Raw genomic sequence first — 16796 nt, 5'->3', positions numbered from 1 at the left:
ATTTTGGTCTTATTACCGTGTTGGATTCTCTCCTATGCTTACTGCAGCAGTGAAAAGAGGAGACTGGTTCTGTTCATTTCCCAAATCAGTGCAATATGGTATCCACCTTTAGATGATGCTTAGGAAAAAGTAAACTGCTGCCTTACTTTACTGCTGCATCTCAAATGTGCAAAAATGCTACATCTTGCGTATTTGAGTGGCTCTGAATTCAAAATGGGCTGATAAAACAAATTAACTGAACTGATGAGATAGAGTAGGAGGTCACTGTGGTGGGGCTGTGGCTCTGGCTTGCTTGCTCACTGCAGTTCTGACATTTCTCCCAAAATCTGAGACCAAACTTCTGGCTGGGGATGGAATCAATGCAAAATTTTTGAGGAAAGTGTCAGTGCTGTAAGGCACACCTTGTTATAGCAGTCCTGTGGTATTGTGTTGGACCAGGGTGATGGGCTGTGGCACGTATTTCCTTCCCTTTTCCTCCCTCCAGAACTAATGTTGCAGGTAATTAAACTATGTTGTCAAATATAGAGCTAGTTATGCATCTCATTAATCAGATCCAGACTTCTGTGTTTTGCAGTTGAATGTAACTTCCTTTGAGCTTGGCTGGAACAGAGACTGGAACAGATTATCTTTATTTTGGAAATCCATGTCTGAGTTATATAAAAATGAGGGAAATAAATCTGAGGCCAGCATAGAAGGATGCTGCTTATCTATGCAGTGTCTTCAAGTTAGTCCTTAGAAGAGTTGTAACAAATGCAGTGCTTTGTAAGAGAGAAAAGATGTCTCCTTTCTTTCAGTTTTGACATCGTAAGAAAAATTACAATTAATCCTGCTAGCCAAATGTAGCTTGTCATTTGTCTGTGCTTTTGCCCTTGTATTTACTTAAGTACAGAAGAGAGTAAAAAGGATTTAGGATAATTGAAGAGAGGAGACAAGGAAACTGAAAATTTCTTGAGTAAAAAATTGCAGTGTGCTTTCTTTACATAGGATGTGACATTGAGAGCTGCTTTTTGTATGAATTGGGTACAATTTTTTTGTTTGTTTGTTATCAGATATCAGCATATTTTATTTTACTTTTTTTTTTATGTCTTGCAGAGCTTCTGTTTTCATTCTTTACTAATCTTTCCTGAGACTACCACCCATCAAAATTGTAACCAAGAACATTTAACTATTTTACAGAGGTAAACATGAAGGCTAAGTGGAGTTTAAGCTTAATTGTCTTGTTTCTTAGTTACAGCAGCTGCTGGTCACTTACTGTATGGATTCTCAGCAATGGATGTATACAGATACCCTGCATGTGTGCCTGAGTAAGTGGCATGGATGCACAGCAACTTCTGTTGATAACGCTTTCTGTTTTGGGTTAAGTAGCTTGGTAGAGAATGAGATGTTTGCTTCTTGAATAGAAATCATTCATAATAGCTTGTTCAGCAATTGAAAGAAGATTCCATTTTAACTTGATTCCTTTGAAAAGCAAAACAAATTGACAAATATCAGAAGTAAATGGAGATGTTCTTATGGTACTTCCAGAAGCTAGTGTGTCTTGATGGTTCTCAATTTCAAGGACTTGGAGTACCACTGTAGATTAGATGAGTTAGTCTTTGCCAAGACTACATCCTGTGATAATCAGAGAAATACAGATTAATGGAAAGCAGAGAGAAAAAGGAATAGCTGCAGGTGACATGATGCAACTGCTATAATCACTCTCAGGTTGATATGATAATGCTGCTTGGGCTTAGAGGAAGGAATGGTATCAAATGCAGCCCTGCTCATTGCTTGTAGGAATAAAAAGTGGGTGACATTCTGTATTAAAATTCCTAATTCCTGCTTTTCCCTTCTTCCAGAACACTTCATTATTTGAACATCGGGAGATTCAAATGATATTTTCTTAAAAATAAAAAAAAGTGTGGATTATTTTTTTTGTAGCCTTCATAAGAATTCTCAGATGGGCACAAGCCATGGATTAGCTGCAGTCCAGCAGAGCAGTTGAGCATGGGCTGCAGCTCAGGCACCCCAAGGAGATGATAGCTGCTCTGTAAGAGGGGCTGCACTTCTCTGCATAGCTCAGCAGCACCAGCTGCAGCCTGACGGCTGGATGATAACATCTCTGAACACTGGGCATGTGATCCTTGTCTCAGCAATATCTTAATGTCAGTTTTCAGGTAGCCTTAGGAGGTTACACAGTACACTGCCTATTACGATCCATGTTTTAAAGCAGGTTTGTAACCATTTCCTAAAATGCTTTCAGTGGAAGTCTTTAAACTACTGGGACTTGCAAACAGAAATATTGAAATTAACTTTTTCTGGAGGAATTGTTTAAACTTCATGGTATGCTGGCTCTGAGATTAATTTTGAGGTGAAATTTCTTGATCTCTCCCATTATTTCTAAGAGTCACCTTTTGTTAATTAAAAAGCAAAAACAACAGAACGCAATTTCTGTACGACTTTGTTTTAGCAGCGTGAAATGTGGAACTAAGAGAAAATAGTCCTTAAAGGATTTGTACTTACATTTTAAATTAAATAATGTACTTAAAATTATTCATACCATGTTAGGATCAGAGAGCAAAATTCTGCGAACACAGATTGGATTTCTGTACTCACATCTCAGATACCCTCTAATGAGGTTGTGAAGCCAGAGTAGAGATTCATCGCATACCTCCAAACACAACTGGCAACAGTAAGTACTGAAAGTCAAATAATTATTTTAGATGGTGGAAACAGAAGCTGGGAGTCTGTAGGAATTGCAGCATGCTATGTTTGTGTACAGGATATGTACAAGGCTATGAAGTTACAGTGCATCTCCTGAAGTGTTACAGCAGAACTTCTGCTAAATTTTACATGGCAAGAAGTGTAAGACCCACTCTTCCATGCAGTCTGCAAATTGACAATTAAATTTGAGATCTGTGATATCTTAAATAATGATTAGAATGAAATGGCAGCTGCAAAGTTGAGTCTGATACTGTTATGAGTACTGAGTACTGTTATGTCAGAATGCCTTGCAATTGACAATAGCTTTTTGTGCGTTGATCTGGTTTTATACAATATTTATAGACAGGTGTTTTCTTACAGGATTGCCAGGAGTGTTGCTATCACTCTGAATGTTTTAGCTTGTTAAATAATAGATCATTAAGGTTGGAAAGACCATTAAGATCATCTGGCCCAGCCATCAACCCGTGCCTGTGACATCTGTCCTTTTTTGAACACCTCCGGGGATGGTGACTCCATCACTTCCCTTGGCAGCCTGTTCCACTGCCGCTCTAGATTTCTAAGAAGAATTTTTTCCTAATATCCAATCTTAACCTCCCCTGGCACAATTTCAGGCCATTCCCTCTCATCCTGATGCTGTTACCCAGGAGCAGAGGCCTATCCCCACCTCACCACAACCTCCTCAGGTCAGGCAGTTGTAGAGAGCGATAAGATCTCCCTGAGCCTCCTCTTCTCCAGACTGAATAATCCCGGTTATTTCAGCTACTCCTCATAAGGCTTGTATGTGTAGGGAATGTAAGGCTCCATTCTCATGTTACTGTTAAAGTCTCAGTGCACTGCATTAGTAAAATCATTATGATTATTAATAACCATTCAGATAGTAACAGTACTATAAGAAATAGTGAACTGTCTGAATTAGCAATTAAGATACTTTATTTGATTTGCAAAAAGAAAAGCCTCATTGTGTGTACACTGTTGGTTTACAGAGGAAGAGGTAACATAAATGATCATTGTGAGCCTTTTCACTTTGGAGCTTGTTGTTTAATATGTGCACGTTGCTTTCTTTCTGCTCATAAAAATGCTGTTTGCCCAAATGAACAGCATACACAAGCAGGAATGTGCAAGGCAAGAGTGTATCCTTCCATGCCAGCATGCTGATTGAATTAAAGAATTTCATGAAGTGTGGCAGCAGGAGTGCTGATGAACTGCAGACATGTTTTTAGAGCTGGCTGCTTATGCTTGAGAACAATATTAAGAACTCCAAAAGCTTACCTTATTTTGACCTCAGAAAAGTAAATGTGACTGTCTGAAGGTTAACAGGCTATAATGGTTATGTTCTGAACTGTGTAGTTGCAGTAATTCTATCTTATTTGTAAGTACCTGAGGTTTTTGATGTAATGGGTCTACAATGAGAAATAAAGCTGAGTCAGCAAATGAATACAATGAACTGCATTCAAAACAATTGCCATCTGTTTTTTTATATCCTTTCCTGTTAAAGCTGGAAGGCTGATTTTTTTATTTTTTATTTTTCCAAATGCTACAACAGAAATTAGGCATTCCTGTGTTTTAATGTGGCTGCTTTTATGTTGTTCACAACTGCAGAGTTACATATGCTGTCTCACTTTCATACTCCAAAGCTTCTTCAGATTATTTGCTGAAATGAAATATTTTCAGGATGCAGGCAAGACCAAACCTTTTATTCTTCCTTAGGGGTAAGCAGTCATTACTTAAGCCTTACTAAATATTGTTTTAAATAACTATATATGTTGTAATTCTATTTGAATGATTTGTTATTGAGGTCAATTTTACCAAAGAAAAAGGAATGAGAGAGGGATGGCAAAGGGTAATAGTTACTGTTTGATGAAAAAGAAAAGAAGAACAAGTAGGGGGGAAAAAAAGCTTTAATTCACACTATCTTTTCCCAGATAAGGACAAGGACAACTTCAGCTCAAATGTGGACACCTACGAAGCGGTGGCAAGGTCAGTGCTTAGAAAGTCGGGCCTGATTTATTGTGCATTTCTACAAGGGCAGCGTTTGGAGGGTTGGATTTGATTTAGTTTTTATCACTAAAGTACTGTCAGGAGAGGAAAAATAAAACTACCATACTGTGGATGAGCTGAAATCAATAATGGTCACAGAGAAGAGGTATAGTTCTCATATTTTGAGTTTGTTTTCATTTTGAGGCATGTTCAAAGACCTTGAAATTTTCCACAGTATGGAAAATTCAGCATCTCAGTAAAATACCATCTTTGAGATGTAGTGAGTTGATAGGATCTGCTTCCACACTGGACAGCAAAATGTATGTACACCTTTCAGTCTACTTAGTATGGTCACAGCATTTTAGAAGCCTGTGTTCTGGAGGTGCATGGCATCCTGCTGGTGACCTATGGTATGGTTGATAGGGGGCACTTGGAAATGTTGGTGTGCTTTTTTGTTTGTTTTTTGAGTTTTAGCAGTGGTTTAAAGAGTATATAGAGACTCATAGGTTTATTTTAGTTTGCGAGTTCACAGTGGAGAGAAAAATAATGCCATTGCTCGCTCTTGAGCAGCAACTGTTATCTGTGCTGTCTGAAGGCAAAAGCCATGCTTTAAGGCACAGGCAGGGAGAAGTCCCAGAGGACATCAGAAAATGGTAGCTAGCAAAGGCTATTTTAGGCTTAAGGTTGATTGTACTGATACTTAGAAATGTTCTGGTTTTTTGATTGCTTTTCATTTTTCCCTTCTATTGTTGGCAGTAGCTCAGGTTCACCAAACTGAACTCCTGGTGTATCTGATACTTGTGGTTCTGGTTACATTTCATCTTTCTTCATCTGCTGTAGCTGTTTTGCAGTTCATCTACTTAAAAGGAGGTGGAAAAGATTTTGCAAATTAAGGGCTGGCTCAGTTCTTCCTTTGACTATCTGGAAGAATTCTACTGAGAATAAAACTGTACATCTGAAAAATATGTATGCTGCTTTCACAATGATACTTCCACTGCTTCTATGAAAATACTTTGCTTCTCTTTTGCACTCTATATGGGTAATTTTCAAGCTATTCTTTAGCAGAAGACAGGAGGATCCAGTCTCTGTCATCAACCAGAAGTTGGGTTATTTTTGGTGACAGAATACTGCACGTGAAAGTTTCTTTGAACATATCTGTGTGTTGCAATGTATGCAGCATTCTGCTCTACTGAAACTGGGTTCCTGAATTGCATTGAGTCTGTTTCTTACAGGAAGAAATCATAGAATTGAGTTGGAAGAGACCTTTACAGGACATCTGGACCAACTCCTCCGCAATGGACAGGGACACCTACAACTCAGAGCCCCATCCATCCTGAGTTTGAGCGTCTCCAGGGAAGGGGCAACCACCACCTTTCTGGGCAGCCTGTGCCGGTGCCTCACTGCTCTTACTGTAAAAATTTTCTTCCTTATATCCAATCTAAATCTCTCTTCCTTTAGTTTGAAACCATTTCCCCTTGACCTGTCACAGTAGACCCTGCTAAAGAGTCCCCCCCCTTCTTTCTTATAGCCCCTGTCTGGAGTCTGACAGGCTACTCTCAGTCTCCCTACTAGGCTCTAAAAAAGCCCCAGCTTTTTCAGCCTGTTCAAGTAGTGGAGGTGTTCCATCACTTAAATCATTTTTGTGGTCCTTGTCTGGGGCCGCACTCCAACAGATCTATGTCTCTCCTGTACTGAGGACTCTATGTCTGTACACAGTATTCCAGGTGAGCTCTCACAAGGCAGAGCAGAGTGCCATCTCCCTTGCTCTGCTGGCCACGCTTCTTTTCAAGATGATATGGTGGGCTTTCTGGGTTGTAAGGGCATGTTGCTAACTTGTGTCCAGCTGACAGTTATAAAGGCTACCACAAAAATGACAGAAAAGGTAGGGAGTTGCAGTGATTGAGAAGTTGAAGTCTGATGACCAGAGAGGCTTTCTTCCATGAATAACTAACATACGGAGCCAAAGTGAGGCCACAAATTGTAGAAACAATTTGCTTTGCCAATGATCCTTAGAGGGGGGGAAGTTGTTCTGGCCCATCTAAATAGAACTCCTTTTATGCCTAATAAAATACAAATTTCAAGATGAAACTTCAGTGTTAAAAGATATTTAATTTATTTATACTTATTTGACTATTTTCTCATGAATTATGGAGATGTCTCAAAGCTTCCCCTTCACAAACCTAAGCAGAAGTGACAAAACAGTGGTTCAATTTTGATTGCATACAAATTGTAGAGGAACTTATCTTTGCTATTGGTGTGTGTGTGTGCATATAATTATTTGGCACTGTGTGATGACTGTTCAGCCAGTTTTTACTGCAAACAAGGATTGTATTTTGTCACCAAGGCGATTTCCTTCACAGCAGTCCCTGGTCCAGCTTATGCCATAAATCACTGATGTGTAACCAAACCACAGAATTTAGAGAATAGAGACTTTTTTTTTCCCCCAGATTTCAAGAGCTCTCCTTGTTTCTTACGAGTTCCAGGACCTGTGGTTGAAAATGATGGCCATCACTTTCTCTTTGATTTCACCTTTGTGACAATATCTGATAGGGGTAGGGCTCCAAATTAAGTGTGTGATGGCTTGTGCTGTGGCTAATTATCTTTCCCATTTGTTACCTAGTAGAATTTTGTAACACTGGGATTTAAAGTTTGTCAATTTTCACTATCTTTCCTCCTGAACTTGGACATTTCTGCCAAGGCCAACAATGAAACGAGCACATTAAAATAATAAATCTCCAGTGAACAGACTAAGTTATTTACTTTGGATGAACAAGACTACATGTAAAACTGGGGAGTGTTTGGGGTTGATTGGTTACTGGAGGTGGGAGTGCTCTAAGAGTCAAATGCTTCTACAACAAGCTTTAGTTGTGGGAACATTTGAGTCTGAAACGTGAAAGAATGCAGACCTTTCAAAATATGGTATGTGAGAAAAATGTATGATTTAGTGTTTCCATTTCCATAGAGGAAATAGCAGTACTTTGTTTCAACCAAATGATAAATTTCCTTTAGTCATATGAGGAGGGAAATAAATACCCTCTTATTTCTCTCGTAGCAGCTAAGACAAAAGTTTAGGTATCTTAAAAATAACCTGCTAATAGAAGGACTTGGTTATATTAGTCATTAATCAGAGGATTACATTTTCCCTCTTTTTAGAGAAGACTGCTCTAAAAAATAAACAGAACTGTTAATCAGAACTTGAGATGGGATTCTGCGGTCATTTACACTGTCAGACCAGTTGTAAGCATTACTGCTTCTTGGAAAAGCTATGGTTGTTTGTTGAATAACAATAATAGTAATAATAGGATTGCAGTGCTTTGGTAAGACTGTGTTTTGGTATATGATCTTTGGTAGCACATTTTCTGCAATGTATGTTCTTCAGTATTTCATACAGCTTCCAATTGTGTATTGTAGGGAAACATGGACAGAAAAACCTCTTTGCTGCATCTGGGTATTTCTTAGAGTTCTAAGTGTAGGATTGAAAACTGATAGAACTAGGAAGGGCTTTTGTGTGTCTTGGGAAATAGTGTTGAAACATAACTAGGTGCAATAATTACGTGTGGCTAAACATCAATAATAATCATTGCTACCTTTATGCCTCTCTCGTTTATTTTTTTGCTACTTAATCCTAAGAACAGGAAGGTTTTCTGAAACTGCATTAGATGTCAGAACTTAGTAGGGAAGAAGTGAACTGAATTTGTAGGTTACTGAGCTACCTGATGCCTAAGATGGTTTAATCTTAGTGTACTGCGAGGAGTGGGATCTGCAGTGCTGATTTCCTCAGAAATGGAAGTAGTTGTTTGAGAGCTGAAAGAAGATTCATGCTTGTTGTGACTCTGTCTGGAATGAACATGGCTGGCTTCTGGCAGCTTTCTCTTATGGTATTGCACAATGGAATTCAGTTTGAGTTTGGGAGACGTAATTATGTGATGTTGCAGCAGTTGTACAGTTGTACTATTTCCAGTGACACAATTTAAAACCTGCTTCCACAAAGTTATACACCAGTGGGATGATCATTGCAATTAAAGTCAAGAATGTCCTTGTATGTGTTGTGGCATAGTCAGAATTCTATTTGATGGAGTCTGGCAGAGGCGTGTGGTCTTGAATTAGTATCCTTTCATAACAGATTTGTGGCAGGTCTCTTAAATGTGCAAAAAAACATGAGGTGTGTTATTGAAATTTAAACCTTTATTGCATTTATAAATAAGCATTCTTCAGTAATATTTTTAAAAGTATGCAGTTCAACAAGCTTTGAGCTACTGTATAAATCTCTTCATAAGCTGCTTCTTGGTCTACTTCTCATTATGGTACCATAATTGTGTGGCCTGGTTTGCTTCCAGTAAATTGCCTCTCTGGCCCAGTGGCAGCCCTACTACCGTCTCTTATTCAACCTGTCTTCACAGGAAGAGTCCGAAAAAGCATGGTAAGGGGAGAGATGACCAGTGGCTACCATACACTCATGGGGAACCCAGCTGCCCAGATGGGTTGTGTAGTCCTGCGGAGGAAAATCCTGTGCCTTGAAGAGAACGTATACCAACTACCCCTTTGGTAGCTCTATTAAAAGATGTCTTTTTCACGTGCATGCAGTTATATTTTAACCCTCCAGTCTATCTTTGGTAAGTTACTTGCTTGTTGCAGAAGGCCTAGTGGTTTTGTATTTTAACTGGAAGAAATGTCTATTGAATGTGTGTTGAATTTGGAAATCTGATTTGGCTCAATTAAAATGTGATTAAACTTTCTGTCTCCATTGTAGAAGCTGTTAGTGCTCTGGAGAAACATTAAATGTTGAAGGCTGGCCTGCTGGTTTTGGCTGAAATAGAGAGAAATATGCAACGCTCTGAGAAATTCCAGGACTCCCACTAGGTCAAAAATTTTCTCTCAACTGTAGCATTTCATCAAGTTCCCCTGGTAACGTGTCTCAATGTATCACAATCATGATTGCTTGGAAATCCACCAGCTCTGCAATGAGCTGAGAATATTTATTGCAAGTGCTAGATGGCATTCTCTTAGTAGAGATCTGGTTAGTTATTTCCATACATCCCAGTTTCAGAGTGAATGTTTCATTTATCTTACTGTATGTTACATGCTTTGGATTAGACAAATTCAGTTATGAGTATGTATCTGCTATATATATATGTAATTAATTACATTATTAATTAACCAGTCTGAACATTTAAATCGAAGCTAAATCACAAGTTAACAATTCTTTGGGAAGCTCTTGGTGTAATTCAAAACACTGTGGAGATCTTCAAAACCCCTGTGTTAGTCACCTTGTTATAACCAGACTAATTGGGAACTCTGTGATACCGGCTTGTTTCAGCACATCTAATTTTTACAAGACCCACTTCAAGCTGATCTTTTTATGGAATGTGATTTTTAATTTTCTTTTCCCAGGTAAAAATAAAGAAAGCTTTACTTGAGGTTTGTGGTGCACCTGTTCTCTGCTCTAAAGCTGGCTGACAGCATAGCTGAAATCTCACAGCAGACATTTCCTGGCTTTGGTACAGTGTTTTCGAGCAAGCTGCTAAAAGTGGTCTAGCAAGTTGTTATTTCAGGAATCATTTTCAACTGAAGGAACAATGTGATTTGCATAAAGAACCAAGAAACTCTTCTTTTGTTGCCACTCTGGTCTAAAGATGTCATTAATATAGTAAGTCTGTAGTAAGATGAGCTGGTTATTTCCTCTGGAGTCAGAGTATGTTTAGTATTTTTTGACTCTGTGATGTGCTGAGTCTCCTAGACCCTTATTCTAGGATGCATGTTTCAAGACCATTTCAGGAGTCTTCACAGTGACCTGATGTACTGTTTCTTCATGAGAAACTTGGGAAGCAGAGGTGGCATATTTCATATTGTGGGCCTCCCAGCATCATCTCCACGTGGTCCCATATGGTAAAGGGCTATCAGTTTTCTTTTCAATACCCTGCCTGTTCTGTTCTCATAGAAGCACTCACGATAGTGTTCAGAGATTGTTTTTGACTTCATGGCTTCTTAAAAAATATTAAAAGGTCCTAAACGTAGCTAATAGGACATCAATAAACGTTAACTGGGACCTAATGTTTGGGCATCTTGGGCCTGTTTAGTTCCTGTTAAGTCATGTGTGAGGCACCGTAGTGATGTTGTGGAACTCGTGCAGAGGGAGCTGCCAGAGGTTGTGCCATGAGGATCTGTGTGACAAGGAGCATCCTGCTGGGCTCATGGCTCTGTCCAGTGCTATAACCACTAGGGGACACTGCCTCATTGTTACTGGGGAAATTAATCATTACATGTTTAATGCCAAATTGCAGAGGTTTTCCTCCTGCTGGCTTAAGTTAATCTCAGATGCTATCAGATACTATTTATTTATTTGTTTTGTGCCCTAACTATTTACAGTGCTGCCATATGCTCAGGTTCTACTTTAAGAGCTGAATCGATGCCCAGAGAAAGGCAGCTCTGCTGCTCTTCCCCAGGTGAAAACAAATGCCTTGTCTTACTGCTCTGTGTCTCTGAAAAAGTGTCTTTGGGGGCACAGCTTTGCTTCCTTTGGGAAGGAAGAAGGTACAATTTTTGTTCTTCTGTCTTCATCGCAGACAACTTTAACAGCTTCCAAACTAGGCTGTCTGGCAAATAGTGTTTGGTTTTGTTTTTTTTCCTGAATTTGAGCCAAATGGGAATACAGAGACATTTCAGGGAAAACTGACAGAATTTGCTGCTCCTTTCATTGACTCCAGTAATTATAAACTGATCCCATGGTAGCAGCAGGACTGCATCTAGACTTCAAACACCATGATTACGTTCAAATAACTGCTCCAACAATGAGGAATATCTCAAAAAGTAGTAAATATTCTTGTGTTCAATCCTACAGCTCATTCCTGTTGTACCAAGAACTTACCGAGTTTGTACGTCTTTCCTCATGAATCAGATAAATGCATCTCCTCCACGAGCTGCCTATTTTCTTGTATACTGTGCATCACTTCCCCTGCAGATTGGAAAGAGGTAATTTGCTGGTTAAATTACAGAGCTGGCTCCGTTATGTTGTCATGAATCACTGAGATGTCTAAGATTGAATTCAGCTCTGATAAAGTGGTGTTATAGCAGTGAGGAAATATGATGGTCTGGAAGTATTCATCAGTCAATTCCTATGCTGTGTCAATACTGGTATGCCCATGTGCATTGTATAGGAACTGCTTACATTTATCTGCAATGCATCTTGCTGATTTTCAGCGTCTCCCTCTGTACAAGATCTCCAAAATGTTCACTTCATGTGGAAAATCTTGTATTTTATTAATAATGGTGATGCAAAGAACCTAAAAGAGGAGCCTAGAAGGAAAAAAATAGAATTTTGTCCTCTATAAATGACTCTTACAGTCCAGATGTGCATACAGAGCTCGATCGGTTCTATACAGCTGGAGATCCAAACCAGCTGCATAAGCAATGAAAAATGTAAATAGTTTGTGCTCACATTATTAGGAGAGCACTTGGGTTTGTCTCTAAGACTTGCTATAGGACTGCATCAAATTCTCTTCTGTGTTACATCGAATAACATGGTGGTTTTTTTTTTGTTGTTGTGAGGTCAGTACTCTCTGCAGTTTGACCTCTAGTTATACCTCCCAGGCCTGCTCACACAAACTGGTGTTTCTGCCTTGAATCAGCTCTTCTCTCTGGGGGTGTCGCTTCCGGAGTTAGCACAGCCCCCAGCTGCTAATACGATCTCTGCAGTTTGATGTAGTGCTGTATCTTCTTCCATTTCAGTGGGGCTAATGTTAAAGGAGTGAGCCTGAGTGCAGCGAACTCAGTGAAATCTGTGGTGAAAGCAGCCATAATCGAATGTTTGTTAGATTCTATGTATGTTCATAGAATTAATAATAAAATAATAATAGAAAAGAAGTCAGTAAGCAGCCCAGCTCAGTACAACTGGGTAGATGAGCTGTAAGACCTCACCATGCCACACCTGGAGCAGATCATCCAGTAAGGAAGATGTTGGCTGCACTGTGGGACTGGGCTGGGGTAGACTGGGCTGCTGGGAGTTGAGCCCTGGCTTGGTGTCTGACACACCTGGTGGAGAAAGGATGGGCCTTCATTGGGATCTGTTGCTTTCTGCTGTCAAAGCAGTTCTGCTGCTCGTGGTGATTAATTTTCTGTATCATTTAGAGGGCTCTTCTTTCCCTTTGGATTAAGGACAGCTGTAATTCTTTCCAGGACTGTGATTGTCTTGTATGTCTAACTGAGGGATGCCCGTGTGCTGCCAGGGAGCAAACCGGATCCATGCAGTGTGTGAGTGAAAGCCAGGTATGCTATGCTATACGTGGCAAGATGTTATAAAGCAATTTTTAATTATCTTGTCATTTAGAAGCAGAATATTTTTATATTGTACTCACTATTGAAATCATGGAATGTCTTTTTCAACTGCTGTTACCAGCCATTTCATAGAATAGAATGGCTTGGGTTGGAAGAGACCTCAGGATCATGAAGTTCCAACCCCCCTGCCACAGGTAGGATTGCTAGTCATTAGATCAACACTAGATCAGATTGCCCAGGGCAATGTCCAACCTGGCCTTGAACATCTCCAGGGATGGGGTATCCACAACCTCTATGGGCAGCCTGTTAAGCACCTCATCACTCTCAGTAAAGAACTTCCCACTAACATCCAATCTAAATCTCCCTTCCTGTAGTTTAAAACTATTCCCCCTTGTCCTATCTCTATCTACCAGCATAAAAAGTTGACTTCCCTCCTGTTTATAAACTCTCTTTAAAAATTGTAAGGCTGCAATGAGGTCTTCCTGCAGCCTTCCCTTCTTCAGGCTGAACAGTCCCAGCTCCTTCTATCTGTATCTTCTATCTGAGAGTCTAGCTCTCCTATCTGTATAGGAGAGGTGCTCCAGCCCTCTGAGCATCTTTGTAGCCTTGCTCTGGACCCTTTTCAAAAACTCCACATCTTTCCTGAGCTGGGGGCCCCAAATCAGGATGTAATACTCCAGATGAATCTCATGAGGGCAGAGTAGAAGGGGGCAATCACCTCCCTCTCCTCTTCTGACGGAATCTGGGATACAATCAGCCTTCCAGGCTGCAAGTGCACACGGCTGGCTCATGTTCAGTTTTTCATCAACTAAGATCCCTTGGTCCTTCTCAGCAGGGCTACTCTCCAGTTCTTCTCCCATTTTGTATACATATCTGGGATTATCTCAACCTGTGTGCAAAACCTTGCACTTTGCTTGAACCTCTTTAGATTCATGTGGGGTCACCTTTAGGTTTATGAAGGTTCCTCTGAATGGCATCCTCTCCTTCTGCTGCATCAACTGCACCACTCTGCTTGAGGTCATCAGCAAACTTGCTGAGAGTGCACTCAATCCCATCATCTGTGTCACTGATAAAGATCTTAAAGGTCCCAAGACAGATCCATTGGATACACTGCTTGTCACTGGCTTCCACCTGGATAGAGCCATCGATCACTACCTTCTGACTGCAATATTCCAACCAATTCCTTATGCATCGAAAAGTCCCTCCTTCAAATCCGTATCTGTCCCACATAGAGCCAAGATTTGGTGGGGGATCATGTCGAAGACCATGCAAAATTCCAGATGGATGACATCAGTTGCCTTCCCTTTGCCCACCAATCCTGTTACTCCATCATAGAAGACCACTGGATTGGTCAGGCCCAATCTTCCCTTGGTGAAGCCTGTTGTCACAAATTACGTGCTCATAATTTAAATTATGACATATGTATTACAGATCATCCAAGTTCTATTTAATGTTTTTGTTCTTGAAGCAGATAGCATCACTGGCTAATAGCCGTTGTTTCAACAAAGGCTGAATTAAATTCTTTTCTGCTTGTGGCTGTAAGCTGAATTCAGCTCAGTGTCTCGCCAACTGCCATGAATTGCAGATTAAAACAGAGCCCGGAGACAACCCAGGTTTCTCAGTACTGTGGGAACTTCAGGTGCTGCAAGTGCTTCAGATGTTGCCTGCCAGCTCCACCTTCAACCACATCCCTTCCTCCCAGAGGTCAGAGCTGCAGCTTCCCTGTGGCCTCTATGCTTGGCATTTGTTCAAATCCATGAATCAACCACAGGCATTCCTGGCCCAGCTCCTGCATTGCCTGTATTCATGGCCCTCGGTTCTCTGTAAGCACCAGGCCAACAGTGAGTATGCAACCTCACCAAGGGGCACATGAGAGACTCAGGTTTGGGTATATGCTACTGGATTCTGTTTAAACTTCACTCTCTGTCAAATGAACATTAATGACAGCAGAGCCTCCTGCTACACGTGGTGCCTGCCCTTGTTGGTGCCACACTGCATCCTCAGCTTCCAGCACTGCTGCTGACTCCTCTCTTGTTTTGTCCTGAGATCAATAAAAGCTTCCATTCATGAAGGACTTGAGCTTCAATGAGTGAATAGATGCCAAGTAGCCAAACCCATGAGTCTTGACTTCTTGTCTCTCTCCAGCAGTAGTACCGCATGTTGGACGTGCTTGGCCTCAACCCCAATGGCTGTAGGTGCTTGGGGAGCTCAGCAGGGGAGCAGGGTGGGCAAACCAGCAGAACCTGAGCCAGGTGCTTCAGAAGAGCTGTTGGAGAAAGTGCTGACATTTCACTCCTGACAGCTTCGTACCTGGAGCCAGATCTTAGCGTGGTGTAACTTCCACTGCCAAGAATTTTGGCGTTGATTTGATGTATGGGAGTAATTCAAAGTAGGTGGAGATGGTGAGAGGAATGAACCCAGATGAATTTTAAAATGCTTTTCAGTGAAATTTTGCTATAGAGCCAGATGATCTGGAGAGATCAAGCTCTGATGATTAAATTCCATGTTTAAATAAGTAAACATATTAGAATCCTTTAGCATTAAATCATGGTGACATTATATTAGGCCCTGAAAAGACGATTGAAAAATTACTCATTTAGCAATATTCTAGAGATTATTTTATGTGCCTGCCTTTAATATCCTCTGACATGTACTTTTAAAGTGATTTATCCATGCGTTCATAGATGCCTTCTTTGCTTGGAATACAGCAGAACCAGGTCTTTGATATTGAGATCAGCATAATTGTTCTTGGAATTTTTCTCTGGATGAAACTTTTGGCACTGATGATACTTGATGTGAAACAACCCTGTATCTGGATCTCATTCATTACAGATCTTGAAAAGAAATGTCTTGGCTTCCAGAAAGGGACATGGAACTCTTTAAATGATGCATTTGAACTATAAATGTGCATGTACATTTCAATATGTATTCCTTAAATACGCAGAGCTTATGTAAGCATCAGATTTGTATGTTATAGGTAAGTGAAAATTTTAATATTTTGCAGGCAATGGAATATGCACCTTTGTATTAAGCTGGGTTTATATGGGGTAATATTTGGCAAATATATTTCCTTGAATTCTGTTTTGGTTATGAATAAAAATCAGAAGTGTTCCTGTGCATTCAGTTCTGTCAGCTCCTTTCTGCTGTTTTTCCTGTGTTTTGTACTGGGGTGTCCAGCAGTTGTACTGGGTTCAGCAGTACCCAGTACTCTTACAGGGAGTGCTGGGCTCCTGCAGGGAGCTGGGATCCTTGGGATCCTGGCTCCTGGGCTAAGAGCAGTGCAAATGTAAAGCACAACAGCCTCTCTGCCTGTTCACAAATTACCACAATGCAGCAGCAATGCAATAGCTTTTCTGTCTCTGATCTGGATGTTTCTAATTCTGAAAAGGTGTTTATGGGCTGTGACTCATCCCGCTGCACAGCAGCATAACTACTTGTAGTGTGTAGTGTTTAACTCATCCATCTATCACTTCAGGTTCAGGTTTATCACTGCAATGGGAGGGTGGTTCCTGGAGCCGACACTGTGGATGTGCACTGGGTGGAATGGAGTGCAGTACTGGGTTGTACTAAAGCAGTTTATATGAGCAGAGCCTGGCAATTCCAACTCAGAACCTTTTACGCCATCTTTTGTCTCAGGCTGACCTATGGCATCAGCACTTAAGGACAAGAAGTGAGTTCAGTCTCATCTCTGTGCTGCCTAATGTTTGGCCTCTGCTAAGTGTACCATGACTGAAGCCAGCGGTGGTCATGTGTTTGCTTCAGACTATCATAAATTGCCTTTATTAATGGCAGATTATATAAATTTCAGCCAAGTCTTTATCAGCTCTTAGGCCAGACACCAGATA

General features: G+C 40.5%; 1 long non-coding RNA gene across 2 annotated transcripts; it reads left to right on the top strand.

Moving 5' to 3' along the window:
• Positions 1 to 5: 5 nt before the first annotated feature.
• On the top strand, positions 6 to 15993 carry LOC122162763. Of its 2 annotated transcripts, XR_006169688.1 has the most exons (8): positions 6 to 1304; positions 2548 to 2671; positions 4626 to 4680; positions 9081 to 9293; positions 9431 to 10566; positions 11519 to 11649; positions 12853 to 12942; positions 15784 to 15993. It is a non-coding gene; the product is annotated as an uncharacterized LOC122162763 (long non-coding RNA). The 2 variants fall into 2 exon arrangements; XR_006169689.1 differs by lacking the exons at positions 6 to 1304; positions 2548 to 2671; positions 4626 to 4680 and adding an exon at positions 6063 to 6091.
• Positions 15994 to 16796: the final 803 nt, after the last annotated feature.

Source organism: Centrocercus urophasianus, unplaced genomic scaffold (assembly GCF_019232065.1).
Source record: "Centrocercus urophasianus isolate 14NV4802_14NV808 unplaced genomic scaffold, USGS_Curo_1.0 seq_22, whole genome shotgun sequence".
NCBI lineage: Eukaryota > Metazoa > Chordata > Aves > Galliformes > Phasianidae > Centrocercus > Centrocercus urophasianus.
The sequence above is the reverse complement of the archived record's forward strand: the minus strand, read 5'-3'. Positions and strand labels throughout refer to the sequence as shown.